General features: G+C 35.5%; 4 long non-coding RNA genes across 6 annotated transcripts; 2 read left to right on the top strand and 2 right to left on the bottom strand.

Annotated features, from left to right (window-relative positions):
- The first annotated feature begins 266 nt into the window (after nucleotides 1-266).
- Nucleotides 267-3,822, top strand: LOC141704886 (uncharacterized). Of its 2 annotated transcripts, none has more exons than XR_012568111.1 (4): nucleotides 267-383; nucleotides 1,500-1,862; nucleotides 2,287-2,488; nucleotides 3,764-3,822. It is a non-coding gene; the product is annotated as an uncharacterized LOC141704886 (long non-coding RNA). The 2 variants fall into 2 exon arrangements; XR_012568110.1 differs by lacking the exon at nucleotides 3,764-3,822 and adding an exon at nucleotides 3,010-3,418.
- Nucleotides 3,823-4,883: 1,061 nt separating this feature from the next.
- LOC141704890 (uncharacterized) lies at nucleotides 4,884-7,977 on the bottom strand. Its single transcript, XR_012568114.1, has 3 exons — nucleotides 7,447-7,977; nucleotides 5,746-5,968; nucleotides 4,884-5,009 (listed from the first exon to the last, which is right to left on the bottom strand). It is a non-coding gene; the product is annotated as an uncharacterized LOC141704890 (long non-coding RNA).
- Nucleotides 7,978-9,693: 1,716 nt separating this feature from the next.
- Nucleotides 9,694-13,441, top strand: LOC141704887 (uncharacterized). Its single transcript, XR_012568112.1, has 4 exons — nucleotides 9,694-9,850; nucleotides 10,236-11,966; nucleotides 12,665-13,106; nucleotides 13,189-13,441. It is a non-coding gene; the product is annotated as an uncharacterized LOC141704887 (long non-coding RNA).
- Nucleotides 13,442-17,791: 4,350 nt separating this feature from the next.
- Nucleotides 17,792-19,783, bottom strand: LOC141704885 (uncharacterized). 2 transcript variants are annotated; one of them, XR_012568109.1, is made up of 4 exons: nucleotides 19,508-19,783; nucleotides 18,276-18,400; nucleotides 18,025-18,189; nucleotides 17,792-17,895 (listed from the first exon to the last, which is right to left on the bottom strand). It is a non-coding gene; the product is annotated as an uncharacterized LOC141704885 (long non-coding RNA). The 2 variants fall into 2 exon arrangements; XR_012568108.1 differs by lacking the exon at nucleotides 19,508-19,783 and having other exon boundaries at nucleotides 18,276-18,668.
- Between the last annotated feature and the right edge of the window lie 903 nt (nucleotides 19,784-20,686).

Raw genomic sequence — 20,686 nt, 5'->3', positions numbered from 1 at the left:
TATGGGGTTACAAAAGATATGACACACTTATTCGAGCTTGACAGATTCTAAATGGTTTTAGCTGTAATACTTGGTCATAGGTGTTGATGCTGTTGTTTTGTACAGTCCTCGAATTTTTGAGAAGGCTGGGATAAAGAGAGATGACCACAAGCTACTCGCCACCATAGGTATTGGAATCTGCAAAACTATTTTGCTCTGATATCAACATTTTTGCTAGACAAAGTCGGACGGTGCCCACTGATGCTTTCGAGTATGGGGGCCATGGTAGTTGCTCTACTCGTACTCTCAGGCTCATTATTTGTTATTAATCACTCGCATCAAAAAATTCTGGGTTGTAGGCTGGAGAAGCAAGAAGAGGACAAAAAATTGATTCAGAATTCTAGGTTTGTATCTTCTGCTCAATTTTTGTGTTTACTGCTCCTTCCATTATAAATTATCAGGAATGCTTGCTTAGTTGCGCTTAAATTGGTAGTTTTCTGTTTAGAGCTTTTTTCTTTGGCCTTGCTATTAAACACTGTATACATAAGAAGAGCATTATTTGGCAAATACATATGAAGGATTTAATTTCGTTTCATATACAAATTTTGATTGCATGACAATGATACTCTGATGTCGGAAAATCTGCAACTTCTTATTGCTGTCACGAGCCATAAGACCAACGCCATTCTACGCAGACTCCTCAAACAAAGCCATTCTTGAACTAATAGAATAAGGGTTAACTTGATATTAAACAAAGAAAAAATTTATCTTTGATCCAATATTAAAGGATTAAGAAGCTACAGTATGGATCCTCTTAGTCATGTATGCCGCAAATCAAATATGTAAATTTATAAAATTTTGAGATAATACAAATAAAAGATTTTTAAGAGTTTAGGCATAAATAAGAAGAAATATTAAATATACTAAAGATTGTGTCATGAAATATCTTGATCCAAGCTGCAAGTTTCCAAATTCCTTTAATCTCATGTTCCATTATTTCCACATGTGTATACAAAATCAGAAAGAGGGTCATTTGGACCACAGTTTGAATTACGTGATGACAAGGTAATAAGCAATTGAATATGAACAAACCAACATGAAACATAATTGCAGACCTTCTGTAGGAGGCAAGTTGACATTGAAAAAAGCTTTACTAAACCTGCTATCAGTGATACTCCATGTTCCTGGATGATCCACTTACAATTAAGTTATCTTGGCACAGGAATTTTTTGGCTGCCGGAAAAGTTTAAAGCAATATAGTGCATTAAAAGAAAATGAAAACCATTTTCATATAGGATATATGTTGGTTTCGGACTCTTTGCTTTCTCTCTCCCAAACTCGATCAGATTCAAATCAAGTTGTAGAGCGAAGGAAAAAAACAATGGAAATGCCCTCCGTTTTAAACACAATTGATTTTATCGTGCAAATTTTATGTATAATTACTTTAAAATTATTTTCAATGAATTAATGTATGTGTATACCTGTACAGTTTTTGATTCATCTGTTTTGAGGGTATACAGGCCGTTGCAGTTCTTAGGAAATGGGCAGGCAGCCCTTGGAATTCCCAGGAAGTGGCCAGGTACCATAGCCATGGTATCATTATACTTACTTTCAGTGTTTATTTTATCTTTAAGTTTACATATTAATCCTGTGGGGGTTTAGGTCTATATTGAAGGAAAAAAACAATGGAAATGCCCTCCGTTTCAAACACAATTGATTTTATCGTGCAAATTTTATGTATAATTACTTTAAAATTCTTTTCAATGAATTAATGTATGTGTATGTGTGTACAATTTTTTATGCATATATTTTGAGGGTATGCAGGTCCTTGCAGTTCTTAGGAAATGGGCAGGCAGCCCTTGGAATTCTCAGGAAGTGGCCAGGTACCATAGCCATGGTATCATTATGCTTACTTTCAGTGTTTATTTTATCTTTAAGTTTACATATTAATCCTGTGGGGGTTTAGGTTTATATTGAGCTCCATATAAATTGGGTTTTGCGGATTATCCATCTTATGGAAGTTTATGTTGAGCTCTCATACTCTCTTTGGACCTTAAATATATAATCACTTTCTTCCGAGCTTTGTTTGTTCATTATAAGATGCATGACATAATTAATTTATCTTTAATTTTGTACGTCTTTGTTCTTCTCTGTTTTTAGATATTTTCTGATTTATGTAGGATGCCTATGAACATCTCTTTTTAGTTAAGTATTCAGGCCGCTAATTGTGACCACAATGCGTTATGCATAAAGGCATGCTATTGAATTCAACAGCCACATTAAGTTTATTCATTCACATTTTTCCAGGCTTCCTATCAGATCCCTCAGATTTGGTGGTGTTGTATTGTAAAAACAGACGAAATTAAAGGAAAAAGCAAAGAACTAAATTGAAATATCCTATGCGTTTATATGAAAGTAGCGACCAATGGTTGTGTGCTCGACTTGGCTCTGCAGCTGTAACGAAATCTATGAAGGAGGATCTTAGGCATCTGATATGGCAGCCTCCCAGGTAACTATATATTTTCCTTGAATCTCTGATCGATTTAAAATTGATTGTTTAAAGCATAAATCATATATTTAGCTCTATTATCTCTCTTCCAAATAATATGTGTGGATTTTAGGCAAAAAAAATTTTGATTCAAAACTTCAGGTTGCTCAAAGTTCCCTTACATGAAAATATTAATACCTTTAAATTTACTGCACATGGATGTGACCTTCTGAAACTGTGCAGTGCATAGGTCAACAAGTACAACCCAAAAGAGGTCGTGGCTATGTTTTTTTCCTGTAAATTGATATAAATACTTCTGTACTTTCATGTGGCTTCATATTTGTTTTAACAGAGAAACGTTTGACAATATGTGTCTACATATAAAAAAGGAAGTTATAATAGGCTGTCGTGAGATCTTAAATTTAGCCCAATTGTGTATTTAAATCCTTTTAGGCGTAATTATAAATAATTTTTGCTTTTTATTTTCCCTTTATACTATTTCTTTAGGTTTAAATGTGCTTTGCTATTTTTTGTCGTATAAGGTTTACAATACTGGATCCATACCATTAACGGGTGAGTAGCTTTTTGAGTATCATGTGGAGGTGCACCTATCTGTCATGCCATCCATTCTGAATTTGATGGTTTTCTCCGTTTATGTGTTCTAGCTTGCTGATATGTTAGCACAGGCTACATACTATATTTTCCCTTTTTTCATCTCTTTTCATGTAATTAAAAGCTTTGTCCGAGGGGTAGGTCTAGTGAGTTTTTGGTGTGGTGGTTGGGGGTTTCGATGCTGGGTTGTAGTAGATCAGAGTTTTGGGTGGTTTTGGGACATGGGGAGTGCCCGAGGTGTGGATTCTGTCTGGAGTGGGGGTTTTATTTTGCAGGTTTTTAGGTCTGAAGGTTTAGATGGGTTCTGTAGTGCTGTTGCAGGTCGTGTAGAGGGTCTGGTTTTTTTCGAATGCTGGAGAGGTTTTGCTCATTTTCAGTGTGGAGTTTCGCTTCGAAGTCGTGATGCTGTAGTTTCAAGTGGTGGTGCTGTTGTAACTTCGAGCGAAGTCTGCAGAATAGGGGAGTTGTTCGTGCAAAGTTTCTCGTGGTGTGACTTCTGTCTGGGGTTTTGGCTGGGTTCTGTTATTGCTGGAATTTGTTTTTGGGCCCGAGTTGTTTTTCTTGATTTCTTTGGTAGTTGCTCTACTCATACTCTCAGGCTCATTGTCTGGTATTTATCACTCGCATCAGACCGTTCCTTGGGCTGTTATTTTGGCAATAATTTCGGTGTATTGCTTGTGTCAGTGTTTAAGCATTATGCTCAGGATTACAACCCTTGTACCGATATAAAGAAAAGCTTCAACCTACGCAGGCTTCTTGGTGATATGCCTAGCATTGAAACTCTTAAGGGCAATATCATCAGCCTCTGGATAAAAGTTTAACAAATTAGATTTCTTTCCTTTTCTTAAATTAAAATATGTCTCTTGTGTTTTAATTTAATAATGTACATACATAGTTTTTGGATCCAGGTTTAACTTTTCACAATTATCTAACCTCAACAATGGAGAACTTGAAGACACTGAAATTATGTAGTGTTGCATTTAATGACGTGTATGTGATTTCAAATGCTCTGTGCTTGCTCAGAAGTATGCCCATGTTGGAATGACTTGAGATAAAAGTGGTGAGTGCTAGTACTAAATTGTGTATTAATTGTTAAAATATTGCTGAAACTTAGATGAGGCACCAACTGATAATTTGTTCTTGATTTCAACTCACGATGCAATGTATATGTTACACTCTTGTAATGCAGGGTTGTGACATGAACTGTGGGAGAAACGTAGAGTTAACAGCTGGACAATATTTGGAATCACCAGATTGTGAGCATGTAACTCTAAACCAACTCCAAAATGTGAGCTCCTTTTATTAAAGCTTTGTGAATAGAAATTCAAATCTATGAGTTCAATGCACCTTAAATTACGTACAAAAGAGACAAATAAATTAGGACGGAGGGAGTATCTTGGAGGAGTTGATCTGGCCTCCATGAATTCTATGAATTGATAATAGAAAGTGAAGGTGACAGGACAAATATTCATGCAACTTAATTCCTGAAGGATAGAAAACATGACCAGGAATTGGTCTTTGAGACATGAGACCTATTTCTTAAAACAGGTACATTCAGTCAGAAGTATGTTCAGCTATTGAGCATTTCCCAAGAGCACCGTCTATTTGCATTCACTCGCTAGTCTTTCACCTCTATTGTTAATAACTCTCACAAACTGCAGTCAGATATTCTTTTTGTAATAAATTTTTGGATGATAAAACTACTAATCAAACTGAGCTTTGGACAAGCCAATTCACGATGCTATGTCAAATACAGAGTTACGTTTTTTTTCCACTGTCAAGGCAAAAGGAAAGAAATTGATGATCAACATTCAAGTAACACTTTATTACTCTATTAAAAAACCCGCCATATATTACCATTTCACAATAGAGTTCTCTTCACTCAGGTCCATTGTCAAATACAGAAATTTTGTCTTCACTTATATCAACACTGCAATAAAAGTGACTGATCAGCATTGTATGTCAAGAATGTAGACTGTTATTAATTTCAAACAGTATCTTAAGCCACAAGTATGAGCATCAAAAGTACATAATAATTGAAGTAGTCAAAATCAGAACGTTGTTTTATAACAGAAAAAATATATTGCAAAATCCATGAAATCTGGTAACATGTGACTTAGAAGCAAGATTCTTAACAGAAGTCCGCTTATCCAAAAAAATTCCAGTTAAAATATACTGATAGCCAAGATAGAAACAAAAAATTTGAGCAGAGTAGTGTTTTCTACGATTTAATAGCTGATCTAGGTTGTTACATGAGTAAAATGCCAGCCCACAAAGACAGATTGCTTAGCTAACTATATTTTCATAGATTCAGAGGGGTTAGATTTTACCAATTGAGCATGCAACTGGTGGAAATTTATAATGACAATATACATTTCTTAAATTAAAGAATGCATAAAAGGGATAGGGTATTTCCTTCAGACAGTGTTCATGAGAAGCAGCATAATGCATTCATATTTGGTGTAAATGTTAGAAAAATAATACAAGGTCCCTAATGTAAGATTTGGTGTTGATTACAGAGGTACGCCAATTGAATAATAAACAAAGCTCTTTTACATTTAGGAAGGGAAAACAATCAATCACAATGCACTCTGATAAATTAATAAAAGCATAGGATGATTCCCATAATGCCAAATTAGATAATCAGGCCCTCGAGGATTTCTTACCTAATCAGCCTTGTCCTGTTATTCTTGGACCAAATTGCTTGTAGAGAATTGTCTTGCTGGCTGCGTACACGTCCAAGACAGCCTCTGACACTACAAGCAGCTCCAAGTCACGCATTAGTTGCTCAAGGATTGTAAGTGAAACTAGGTGGTTACCAACTGTCTTCTCTAGCTGTGAAACGTGAAATGTATCTACTCGACTCATCGACTGCATCATGAAAGTATTCTACAACAATCAAATGAAGTAATGAATGATTAAATCACATTAACAGTAGTGAGAAAAATGAAGCAACCAGCACAATCTACACAATGTCTAATCTTTTATAATCAAGTGACAAATTTATAAATCCTACCCATAATTAGATTAAAAAATACACCATCTTACAGTGAAAAAGAAACAAAAAGGAACACTTTAGAAGCCCTCAATCTGTGTACAAGTCGGAACATAAACTCATTATTGTGCATCGAGAGCACAACTCAACAAAAGTATCAAGTGATTTATGCATTCAACTCTCATTGAATCCCTCGAGTCCTTCAGCTGGGAGGAAGCTCTCCGTGTGGCTGAGAACTCCTAGGAGGAAGCTTTGAGATGGAAATTCAACGTACTTGGTCTGTTTCTTCCTGTAGTCGTACAACATTTCTCCTAATCTAGTTTTTCCAAAAAACTGATTTGCACCAGAGTAGAGAAACAACCAATCTATCTCCTCCGAACCAGTGCCAAAAGTGAACATTTTGTTCCAAACCACCTCACCAGAAACTGCTATTGGTGTCCACAAACTGAGCTCCTTTTCAACAAGTGACCCATCAGGAACAGTTTTAAGGACCACAGCCACGGAGCCCTCAAAATTCAAAACGTTGGACTTCCTTGCATGAACAAAGCTTGGGTACGAAATCAGTCCAAACAGTTCGGTATGCAAATCAAAAGTTATAATGAAATCCACACCTTCCATATACAAAACCCCGTCAACAACGGGACCAGACCTCAAAACAGGGGATGGGGGGTAATAGAGAAAACTTGGTAACTCAGTATCGACCTTAATGACCCTCCAGGAATCAGAATTTGAAGAATACAAATGCGCTGCTTCCAAACCCACATGTTTATTATCAATTTTCTGATATTCAAGAAATAAAACCTTAAAGTCACAGGATACACAATCAAATCCAAACCCAACTTCAAATTTGTAGGCTTTTAGGACTGGTCGTGGGTTGTCGATGATAACAGTGAAGGGTGTGTGCGGTTTGTCAATAACAGGGGTGCGTGGTGGTGGGTGGAATATTGTATGTCTCCTCTCCTCAGTCATGGTGAAAGCCGCAGGTGGAAGCATGAGTTTCTTATACATCCTAGTTAGGGGATTTAATAGATATAAATCAGCTTTAAAGTTATGAAAAACACAAACAACACCGTTAGAAGAGCTTACAAATTGTAATAAATCAAAAGGGGGCATCAAGGGGATATTCACCGAATAGTGTTTGAGAGAATCGGGGTAGAGAATAGTGGCAGCGTGACAGCCTTCATTATCGTCTACTCTAGAAGTAATCATAATAATAGAGGGTAATTTATTTACAGAAATTAGGTGGTGAGCAATGTGGAATTTAGGTGTTGAAATGATAGAATGCCATAACTTACAAACATATTTACATCTGAACAGCGAAATGACACAAGTGCGAGAGAGTATGTTGAATATAAGGTCCTTCGATAAATACCTCTCAGCACTTGAAGATAAGATCTCGGCCCCTGCATTGTCTTCTTGAGTTGCTTTTGCTTTGCCCGGATTGTTCCTCTTATTCTTGGATAGGATTGTGTCCTGGTCACAATTCATCTTTCTCTTTCTAACATATCTGATGGCCTTATACACATCATCATTATTTTTACTACTGGATGATGATGATGATTTGTTATGATGTTGTTCTCTAGTCGTATAGTTGAACATCTTTTTGTTGCGCCTCTTGTTCCTATTAAGAGAAGTTAAATGGTTCCTCTTTCTCTTATTAGATGATGATGATGATGATTGGTTCCTCTTTCTCTTATTAGATGATGATGATGATGATTTAGCGTAAAGATTAGATATCTTCTCCTCTTCTTCTTCTTGTTTAGACATATTGTTCATCTTCCTCTTCTTCTTCTTCACAACGGCACAACGGATTGAGGTGCCCAAATCACTCCACATCTTCTTCCTCTTGTTGTTGATGGTTGATGATTTTGATTTATTCTTCCCCTCCTCCTCGACAACATCATCATCATCATCATCATCATCATGTTTACACAAAATCCACTTTCCAGCAGGAGGATCCATCGATTGATTGATTGAGTTTAATTTTAATATCTGTATTATTCTGGGTTTTACTTGTTGTGTGTGTCTTGCCCCAAATCTTCCTTTGCTGTGTGTATATATATATATATATAGGCTTCAGGTCGTTTATCTTCTACTGCCTGTATACTTCCTATTTGGCTGCACATGGGTTTGAACAAACCGATCAACGACACCCAACTCAACCCTTTTTCAACCCGAAAAACCCCACCTAATGTAAACCGAATTATAGATGAATTGTTTTTTATCAACCCGACATAAATGGGTTGGGTACGGATTACAAATATTTTTACCATAACCCAACCCAACCCGATTCATTAATATATTCTCCATAATTTTATATAATTTTTTAAGTTTGACATATATTTACGCCTCTTCTCGTATGTTTTCACGTAACTATTATAGTATCTTAAATGTGTTGTGTATTATTTTCTCATCTCCAATATCATATTAAGTTTCCTGGGTAATAATTTTATTTGTTCAATTTATGTTTGCATATTCATTTTCATCTGTAGATGTATCGTTAAAACATTTAGTTATGCATATAATTTACGATATGATATACATTACTAAAATTATGATGTTAATCAAATTTAAATATTAGTACTTTAACTATAATTATACAAATTTCATTTTTATCTAAATTTTCAAGATGAGTGATAATAAATAGTATTAGAACTTTTTTTATCGGATCATTCAACACATCCAAACCAACCCAACCCGACCCAAACCGATGTACGACGGGTAGGGTTGGGTAACGAAATTATATTTTATGGGTTGGGTTAAAAAAATTCAAGTCGATTTAATTGGGTCGGGTTGTAAAATCGCCTTTAACCCGGCCAACCCGACCGATGTGCACCCCTATTTCCTATTTGGCCGGCCAACCCTTTTTCGGGCTTTGTTTCCAAATATTTATTTATTTAGTTTTCAAAAATATTATTTTATTTAGTTTTAAAACTAAATAAAATAATATTTTTTTAAAACTAAATAAAATAATATTTTTATTGTATTCATAAATAAAAATATGGTGTTTGAATAATAGTAGAATAATATAATTAGATTTGATTTATGATCGTACTAAGGACATACTTTAAATACTTATTCTAATAAGATATTATTTTTAATCGTCTACTTTTAATTATAGAACATTAATGCTTGAGATTGTTTTGACAGTATAATATCAAATTTTTAAATAAAAAATTTCTTACGCTTATGTTATGTCATCTTTTAGCATGACAAATATTTTTTAATAATCCCGTAATTTATTAATTATTAATTATGATTAATTAATATTAACCTTAGGCAGTTAACATAAGGATTGTGAATAAAGGTGAAGGTTAATTTGATATGCGTGCAAATCAATTTCCACACAAGAATTTTTTGCAACAACTGCGGCACTACCTATTAGGGCCGCTCATGGATTACGTAACCCGTCAAACCCGACCCGACCCAACCCAATCCTGAAATGAGCCGTTTAAACTGAACCGTTTAAAACCGTGGATTAATTGGGTTATTTTTTATTTAACCCGTTTATAATGGGTTGGGTAAGATTTTATCCTTTTAAAAACCTAAACTAACCCAACCCGGTTATATAACTAGGCCCAACCCATTTTAAATATTTTACACTCCCTGATTCCCTGACCCCGACCCATTTACAATATTACTTCAGAACTTCCCCCAACTAAACCCTAGTTAGTCTGTATAATATTACATTTCATATTATACAGCCGCTCCTCACTCCTCAGTCCTCACTCGTCACTTCAGTTCTATCTCATTGGCTCCAAATCTTCAATTAATTTGTAAGATTCTTTTAATCTCTTCAATATTTTGTTTTATTCATATTGATTTGCTGTAAGTATTGATTTGTTTTATTTGAGAGTTGTATGATTTATTTGTCAAATCTTTGATAATCCTCAATTAGTATTTTGGCTAATCTTAATCTTTGGTAACTTAAATGACCTGTGGATGTGGTGATTGTAACTAAATGAATGACTTGTGATGATTTAATAGGTAGTGATATTCATTTTAAACTTGATTTGATTTGTTTATTTTAAATCTTTGGTATGATTTGATTTGTTTCTTGATTTAACTTATTTATTTGTTTTTAATAGATTAATTTATAAAGTCTTGACTGAGTGCTCAATCTTTGTTTTGATATATATTTATTTATTTGTTTGGATTTAGGACAAAAATATGGAAACAACATTCCCGCCCCCGATATCTGATTCCACTCAACAAATTCCTCCAGTGATCTTAAACACCACCCAAAACCCAAACACTTTCCTAACCCCAAACTCTGATCAAAACTTAACCCCCTGATGAACCCTCGATTACTAATGGTGAACTTAAATCCCCTAAAAGGGAGACTGATGATGTTGACCCACTTACAACCAAGAGAAAACCTATCAGAACTTCTGATGTGTGGGATCATTTTACCAAAATAAAGGGTGGAAATCATAAGGGTCCAAGATGCACATGTAACTATTGTGGAGCGAACTATGCTTGTCATAGTACAAGAGTTGGAACAAGTAGTTTGTGGGCTCACTTAAAGAAATGCAAGAATTATCCAAAAAATATGGCTGATAGGAAGCAAAAGGTGCTTAGCTTTAAACGTAGATTTGAAGGAAAGGGCAGTTTGTTCGTAGCAACATTTAAAAAAGTAAGATGTCGGAATGCCTTGGCGAAGTTTGTGGTGAAGGATGAACAGGCCTTCAATGTTGTGGAGGGGGAAGGTTTTAAGAATTTGATCAATGAGCTGCAACCTAGGTTTGTGGTCCCAAGTCGAATGACTGTTATTCGGGACATTTACACGCTGTTTTGTAATGAGAAATCTAAATTGATGAAAGATTTGACAGCCGCTGGACAAAAGGTGAGTCTAACAACCGATTGTTGGACATCCCGAACTCAAATGTCCTACATGTGTCTCACTGCACACTACATAGATTCTGATTGGAAGCTATAAAAACAGATAATCAACTTTTGTCAAGTTTCAAACCATAAAGGTGAGACCATTGGAAAGGTGATTGAGGGCTGTTTGCTTGAATGGGGGGTTGAAAAAGTATTTTCTGTTACACTTGACAACGCATCAGCCAATGATGTAGCAATTGGTTTTGTAAGGAGAAGGGTCAATGCATGGAAATGTGTTGTTCTTGATGGTGAACATCTCCATGTTCGACGTGGTGCTCACATCATAAACTTAATTGTCAATGACGGACTAACAAAGTTGCATGACTCAATAGTTGCAATCCGTAATTCCGTGAGATACATTCGTTCATCTACAGCAAGGCTACTTAAATTCAGATGTTGTGTGGAGAAGAAGAGAATTGATTATAAGGGGGGACTGGTCTCAGACGTGCCTACAAGGTGGAATAGCACGTATATGAGCTGGATGCGGCTCTGAAGTTTGAAAAAGCATTTACAAGGTATGAAGAGGAGGACGACAAATTTTTGAGCTACTTTATGGAAAAAGAGAACGGTAAAAAAATGATTGGACCTCCATCGTCTAATGATTGGGAGTCAGCAACTGTTTTTGTGAAATTTTTGTCTACCTTTTATGAAGTTACGTTGAAGTTTAGTGGCACTTTGCACCAAACTTCAAATAACTTTTATCATGAAATATGTGAGATTCACACTATGCTGGCCGAGTTAGTAGATCAAGATCATCCTTTATTGTCTACCATGGCTGTTAGCATGAAGAGAAAATACGACAAATATTGGGAAAATGCGGATAATATAAATCCAATGTTGTTCTTGGCTGTTGTACTCGATCCCGGGTACAAAATGAGGTACTTGAAGTACTGTTTTGAATCTGTATATGATGCTGAGACGGTTGCTAGGATTGTTGTGAAGGTGGAGTCGATTTTGCACGGCTTACATGTTTGTTATAGTACTAGAGTTAGAGATGGTTGTACTAAGGTTAGTTTTCTGGCTGCACTGTACTTTATAATCTGTTTTCTGATTTCTGTAGTGTTGATCAAGCAGTTTTAGCCTAGTCAGTAGATTTCTGTAGTGTTGATTTATGTACTTTAGAAGAAGATAATAGCTTGGTATAAATTGGTGTTGGTCAGTATGCAGATGATTGAAAGAACTGAACATGATGGAAAACTAATATATTTCAAATGCCTAGTCACGAGTCATGACCACAAACACAGGGAAGTTAGTTTACAAATATTGTTACTTGCTGTATTTTGGCAAGTATTAGTTTACAGTTTTAGCCTTTGACTTCCTGGAATTTGAAGTTATGTACTAATTAATAGAAAATAATGAAATAGAGCCCCATATACTAATATTGGAGTCTGGAGATGCTAACCACACCACTCCAGCAGGAAAATTGTTTTTCTGATCACCAACTCTTCTAGTTTGAAGAATGTAAATAGCTATCTTGTGAACTACATGACTCACTCTTTGCTAGACATTTGACAGTGTTACCCAACAACACCTTAACAGTTTTTAGATGCCATCTTCTTTTGGACAGTGATCATGTTTCTGTATTGACTGTGATATACTTATTGCTGCTAGTGAATATGTTTATTATCTAGGTTCAGTCATGTTCTGTACTTCCAGATTAGTAGTATAACATACATGTTTGACTTGTAAATGTTAACGTGTAACAGGACAGTGGAGGTCCTTCTCCAGTTTAAACTGTTGGCAAAGAAACACGGAAGAGAAGGTTGTTGGAGAATTATATGCAGCAGCAGCAAATGGGAACAACGGAGAAAAAGAGTGATCTTGACATCTACTATTCTGAAGAACCTCTAGACCCTATGACCGATAAGTTCAACATTCTTAATTGGTGGAAAGACAATACTAGCACGTACCCAACTTTATCTTTGATTGCTCGAGATATTCTTGCTATTCCAGTTTCGACTGTTGCTTCGGAATCTGCATTTAGTACAAGTGGACGAATACTGGATGCTTTTCGGAGTTCTTTAAGTCCAAAAATGGTGAAGGCGCTCATTTGTACTCAAAGTTGGTTGAAGGGTAGTCATGGTGGAATTAAATCTAATACTTATTTGGATAAAACTCAATCCTACGAATTTCTTGAAGTTGAAGAAGGTGAAAAACACTTTTCGATACATTTCTTGAAGTAGATTTTATAACATGTTTTCTGAAATTTCAAATATTGTATATTTTGTAGATACTATTGGAAAAAAGAAAGGCAGTGTTGGATCAAATGAGAAGTGCAATAGTAGAGCCAATGTTATTAATCTCATTGATCACTGATTGTCACTATTCAGCCTATTTTGTTTAAATTTTAGACTGTTTTGTAGTATGCTTCGAGACGTACTATTGATGGGTGATGTAATATTTGGGATTGCTTAAACTATTTATGGATGATGTAATATTCTGGATTCCGAACTATTTATGGATGATGTAATATTCTGGATTCAGTACTTAATTTCCTGCTTTTAATTTTTTAATTTTTGTATTTTACAATGAACATTAGTTATATGTAATTTTGACAGTTTTATTTCTTTCAACCCGATTAACCCAATCCGGCCCAACCCATCATATAGTTAATAGGGTTGAATTTAATATTTTTTTTGAGATTAATGATTTAATATTTATGCCGCAATAAACGGGTTTGGTAATTAAATAGGTAAAACCGGCCCAAACAAGCCCTGTTACTATTGTTTTTGTAAACAATACAATTGTAAAAACTACAATTAAACCGACGGAACATCTCCGATTATCCAACGAGATTAACTAAATTTGTTGACTATAATAATTATTTAAAATATAGATAACAAAATATATGTATAAATTTTAAAGATATTCACTATAAATTTATCTATATTTTTTTATTACCAGTTTTTAGACATCGGCTATATATAACCATTCATAACCACTTATCTATATTTTTTCCTAAAGATTTTATTTTACCTATCATCATTGGATTGCATCAATTGATAAAATGAGTGCCACATAAGCTATTACTAAGAGGTTATTTAGTTTTAAAACTAAATAAAATAATATTTTTGAAAACAAAATAAAATAAATATTTGGAAACAAAGCCCGAAAAAGGGTTGGGCGGCCCAATAGGAAGTATACAGGCAGTAGAAGATAAACGACCTGAAGCCTATATATATACACACAGCAAAGGAAGATTTGGGCAAGACACACACAACAAGTAAAACCCAGAATAATTCAGATATCAAAATTAAACTCAATCAATCGATGGATCCTCCTGCTGGAAAGTGGATTTTGTGTAAACATGATGATGATGATGATGATGATGTTGTCGAGGAGGAGGGGAAGAATAAATCAAAATCATCACCCATCAACAACAAGAGGAAGATGTGGAGTGATTTGGGGACCTCAATCCGTTGTGCCGTTGTGAAGAAGAAGAAGAGGAAGATGAACAATATGTCTAAACAAGAAGAAGAAGAGGAGAAGTTATCTAATCTTTCCGCTAAATCATCATCATCATCATCATCATCTAATAAGAGAAAGAGGAACCAATCATCATCATCATCATCTAATAAGAGAAAGAGGAACCACTTAACTTCTCTTAATAGGAACAAGAGGCACAACAAAAAGATGCTCAACTATACTACTAGAGAACAACATCATAACAAATCATCATCATCATCCAGTAGTAAAAATAATGATGATGTGTATAAGGTCATCATATATGTTAGAAAGAGAAAGATGAATTGTGACCAGGACACAATCCTATCCAAGAATAAGAGGAACAATCCGGGCAAAGCAAAAGCAACTCAAGAAGACAATGCAGGGGCCGAGATCTTATCTTCAAGTGCTGAGAGGTATTTATCGAAGGACCTTATATTCAACATACTCTCTCGCACTTGTGTCATTTCGCTGTTCAGATGTAAATCTGTTTGTAAGTTATGGCATTCTATCATTTCAACACCTAAATTCCACATTGCTCACCACCTAATTTCTGTAAATAAATTACCCTCTATTATTATGATTACTTCTAGAGTAGACGATAATGAAGGCTGTCACGCTGCCACTATTCTCTACCCCGATTCTCTCAAACACTATTCGGTGAATATCCCCTTGATGCCCCCTTTTGATTTATTACAATTTGTAAGCTCTTCTAACGGTGTTGTTTGTGTTTTTCATAACTTTAAAGCTGATTTATATCTATTAAATCCCCTAACTAGGATGTCTAAGAAACTCATGCTTCCACCTGCGGCTTTCACCATGACTGAGGAGAGGAGACATACAATATTCCACCCACCACCACGCACCCCTGTTATTGACAAACCGCACACACCCTTCACTGTTATCATCGACAACCCACGACCAGTCCTAAAAGCCTACAAATTTGAAGTTGGGTTTGGATTTGATTGTGTATCCTGTGACTTTAAGGTTTTATTTCTTGAATATCAGAAAATTGATAATAAACATGTGGGTTTGGAAGCAGCGCATTTGTATTCTTCAAATTCTGATTCCTGGAGGGTCATTAAGGTCGATACTGAGTTACCAAGTTTTCTCTATTACCCCCCATCCCCTGTTTTGAGGTCTGGTCCCGTTGTTGACGGGGTTTTGTATATGGAAGGTGTGGATTTCATTATAACTTTTGATTTGCATACCGAACTGTTTGGACTGATTTCGTACCCAAGCTTTGTTCATGCAAGGAAGTCCAACGTTTTGAATTTTGAGGGCTCCGTGGCTGTGGTCCTTAAAACTGTTCCTGACGGGTCACTTGTTGAAAAGGAGCTCAGTTTGTGGACACCAATAGCAGTTTCTGGTGAGGTGGTTTGGAACAAAATGTTCACTTTTGGCATTGGTTCGGAGGAGATAGATTGGTTGTTTCTCTACTCTGGTGCAAATCAGTTTTTTGGAAAAACTAGATTAGGAGAAATGTTGTACGACTACAGGAAGAAACAGACCAAGTACGTTGAATTTCCATCTCAAAGCTTCCTCCTACGAGTTCTCAGCCACACGGAGAGCTTCCTCCCAGCTGAAGGACTCGAGGGATTCCTCCTACGTGTTCCTTTTTGTTTCTTTTTCACTGTAAGATGGTCTATTTTTTAATCTAATTATGGGCAGGATTTATAAATTTGTCACTTATTATAAAAGATTAGACATTGTGTAGATTGTGCTGGTTGCTTCATTTTTCTCACTACTGTTAATGTGATTTAATCATTCATTACTTCATTTGATTGTTGTAGAATACTTTCATGATGCAGTCGATGAGTCGAGTAGATACATTTCACGTTTCACAGCTAGAGAAGACAGTTGGTAACCACCTAGTTTCACTTACAATCCTTGAGCAACTAATGCGTGACTTGGAGCTGCTTGTAGTGTCAGAGGCTGTCTTGGACGTGTACGCAGCCAGCAAGACAATTCTCTACAAGCAATTTGGTCCAAGAATAACAGGACAAGGCTGATTAGGTAAGAAATCCTCGAGGGCCTGATTATCTAATTTGGCATTATGGGAATCATCCTATGCTTTTATTAATTTATCAGAGTGCATTGTGATTGATTGTTTTCCCTTCCTAAATGTAAAAGAGCTTTGTTTATTATTCAATTGGCGTACCTCTGTAATCAACACCAAATCTTACATTAGGGACCTTGTATTATTTTTCTAACATTTACACCAAATATGAATGCATTATGCTGCTTCTCATGAACACTGTCTGAAGGAAATACCCTATCCCTTTTATGCATTCTTTAATTTAAGAAATGTATATTGTCATTATAAATTTCCACCAGTTGCATGCTCAATTGGTAAAATCTAACCCCTCTGAATCTATGAAAATATAGTTAGCTAAGCAATCTGTCTTTGTGGGCTGGCATTTTACTCATGTAACAACCTAGATCAGCTATTAAATCGTAGAAAACACTACTCTGCTCAAATTTTTTGTTTCTATCTTGGCTATCAGTATATTTTAACTGGAATTTTTTTGGATAAGCGGACTTCTGTTAAGAATCTTGCTTCTAAGTCACATGTTACCAGATTTCATGGATTTTGCAATATATTTTTTCTGTTATAAAACAACGTTCTGATTTTGACTACTTCAATTATTATGTACTTTTGATGCTCATACTTGTGGCTTAAGATACTGTTTGAAATTAATAACAGTCTACATTCTTGACATACAATGCTGATCAGTCACTTTTATTGCAGTGTTGATATAAGTGAAGACAAAATTTCTGTATTTGACAATGGACCTGAGTGAAGAGAACTCTATTGTGAAATGGTAATATATGGCGGGTTTTTTAATAGAGTAATAAAGTGTTACTTGAATGTTGATCATCAATTTCTTTCCTTTTGCCTTGACAGTGGAAAAAAAACGTAACTCTGTATTTGACATAGCATCGTGAATTGGCTTGTCCAAAGCTCAGTTTGATTAGTAGTTTTATCATCCAAAAATTTATTACAAAAAGAATATCTGACTGCAGTTTGTGAGAGTTATTAACAATAGAGGTGAAAGACTAGCGAGTGAATGCAAATAGACGGTGCTCTTGGGAAATGCTCAATAGCTGAACATACTTCTGACTGAATGTACCTGTTTTAAGAAATAGGTCTCATGTCTCAAAGACCAATTCCTGGTCATGTTTTCTATCCTTCTAGAATTAAGTTGCATGAATATTTGTCCTGTCACCTTCACTTTCTATTATCAATTCATAGAATTCATAGAGGCCAGATCAACTCCTCCAAGATACTCCCTCCGTCCTAATTTATTTGTCTCTTTTGTACGTAATTTAAGGTGCATTGAACTCATAGATTTGAATTTCTATTCACAAAGCTTTAATAAAAGGAGCTCACATTTTGGAGTTGGTTTAGAGTTACATGCTCACAATCTGGTGATTCCAAATATTGTCCAGCTGTTAACTCTACGTTTCTCCCACAGTTCATGTCACAACCCTGCATTACAAGAGTGTAACATATACATTGCATCGTGAGTTGAAATCAAGAACAAATTATCAGTTGGTGCCTCATCTAAGTTTCAGCAATATTTTAACAATTAATACACAATTTAGTACTAGCACTCACCACTTTTATCTCAAGTCATTCCAACATGGGCATACTTCTGAGCAAGCACAGAGCATTTGAAATCACATACACGTCATTAAATGCAACACTACATAATTTCAGTGTCTTCAAGTTCTCCATTGTTGAGGTTAGATAATTGTGAAAAGTTAAACCTGGATCCAAAAACTATGTATGTACATTATTAAATTAAAACACAAGAGACATATTTTAATTTAAGAAAAGGAAAGAAATCTAATTTGTTAAACTTTTACCCAGAGGCTGATGATATTGCCCTTAAGAGTTTCAATGCTAGGCATATCACCAAGAAGCCTGCGTAGGTTGAAGCTTTTCTTTATATCGGTACAAGGGTTGTAATCCTGAGCATAATGCTTAAACACTGACACAAGCAATACACCGAAATTATTGCCAAAATAACAGCCCAAGGAACGGTCTGATGCGAGTGATAAATAACAGACAATGAGCCTGAGAGTACGAGTAGAGCAACTACCAAAGAAATCAAGAAAAACAACTCGGGCCCAAAAACAAATTCCAGCAATAACAAAACCCAGCCAAAACCCCAGACAGAAGTCACACCACGAGAAACTTTGCACGAACAACTCCCCTATTCTGCAGACTTCGCTCGAAGTTACAACAGCACCACCACTTGAAACTACAGCATCACGACTTCGAAGCGAAACTCCACACTGAAAACGAGCAAAACCTCTCCAGCATTCGAAAAAAATCAGACCCTCTACACGACCTGCAACAGCACTACAGAACCCATCTAAACCTTCAGACCTAAAAACCTGCAAAATAAAACCCCCACTCCAGACAGAATCCACACCTCGGGCACTCCCCATGTCCCAAAACCACCCAAAACTCTGATCTACTACAACCCAACATCGAAACCCCCAACCACAACACCAAAAACTCACTAGACCTACCCCTCGGACAAAGCTTTTAATTACATGAAAAGAGATGAAAAAAGGGAAAATATAGTATGTAGCCTGTGCTAACATATCAGCAAGCTAGAACACATAAACGGAGAAAACCATCAAATTCAGAATGGATGGCATGACAGATAGGTGCACCTCCACATGATACTCAAAAAGCTACTCACCCGTTAATGGTATGGATCTAGTATTGTAAACCTTATACGACAAATAACATCCAAAATAAGTTTAATAATAATGACACCACTATTGGTGGAATATTACCAAATATTGCACCTAAATTACAACTTAAGCAGTTCAGCAAAGCACATTTAAACCTAAGAAATAGTATAAAGGGAAAATAAAAAGCAAAAATTGTTTATAATTACGCCTAAAAGAATTTAGATACACAATTGGGCTAAATTTAAGATCTCACGACAGCCTATTATAACTTCCTTTTTATATGTAGACACATATTATTTGGAAGAGAGATAATAGAGCTAAATATATGATTTATGCTTTAAACAATCAATTTTAAATCGATCAGAGATTCAAGGAAAATATATAGTTACCTGGGAGGCTGCCATATCAGATGCCTAAGATCCTCCTTCATAGATTTCGTTACAGCTGCAGAGCCAAGTCGAGCACACAACCATTGGTCGCTACTTTCATATAAACGCATAGGATATTTCAATTTAGTTCTTTGCTTTTTCCTTTAATTTCGTCTGTTTTTACAATACAACACCACCAAATCTGAGGGATCTGATAGGAAGCCTGGAAAAATGTGAATGAATAAACTTAATGTGGCTGTTGAATTCAATAGCATGCCTTTATGCATAACGCATTGTGGTCACAATTAGCGGCCTGAATACTTAACTAAAAAGAGATGTTCATAGGCATCCTACATAAATCAGAAAATATCTAAAAACAGAGAAGAACAAAGACGTACAAAATTAAAGATAAATTAATTATGTCATGCATCTTATAATGAACAAACAAAGCTCGGAAGAAAGTGATTATATATTTAAGGTCCAAAGAGAGTATGAGAGCTCAACATAAACTTCCATAAGATGGATAATCCGCAAAAACCCAATTTATATGGAGCTCAATATAAACCTAAACCCCCACAGGATTAATATGTAAACTTAAAGATAAAATAAACACTGAAAGTAAGCATAATGATACCATGGCTATGGTACCTGGCCACTTCCTGAGAATTCCAAGGGCTGCCTGGCCCATTTCCTAAGAACTGCAAGGACCTGCATACCCTCAAAATATATGCATAAAAAATTGTACACGTATACACATACATTAATTCATTGAAAAGAATTTTAAAGTAATTATACATAAAATTTGCACGATAAAATCAATTGTGTTTGAAACGGAGGGCATTTCCATTAGTTTTTTTCCTTCAATATAAACCTAAACCCCCACAGGATTAATATGTAAACTTAAAGATAAAATAAACACTGAAAGTAAGTATAATGATACCATGGCTATGGTACCTGGCCACTTCCTGGGAATTCCAAGGGCTGCCTGCCCATTTCCTAAGAATTGCAACGGCCTGCATACCCTCAAAACAGATGCATCAAAAACTGTACAGGTATACACATACATTAATTCATTGAAAATAATTTTAAAGTAATTATACATAAATTTGCACGATTAAAATCAATTGTGTTTAAAACGGAGGGCATTTCCATTGTTTTTTTCCTTCGCTCTACAACTTGATTTGAATCTGATCGAGTTTG

Source organism: Apium graveolens, unplaced genomic scaffold, assembly GCF_009905375.1.
Source record: "Apium graveolens cultivar Ventura unplaced genomic scaffold, ASM990537v1 ctg8380, whole genome shotgun sequence".
Classification (NCBI taxonomy): Eukaryota; Viridiplantae; Streptophyta; class Magnoliopsida; order Apiales; family Apiaceae; genus Apium; species Apium graveolens.
Note: the sequence above shows the minus strand (reverse complement) of the source record. Positions and strands in the feature narration are given on the sequence as shown.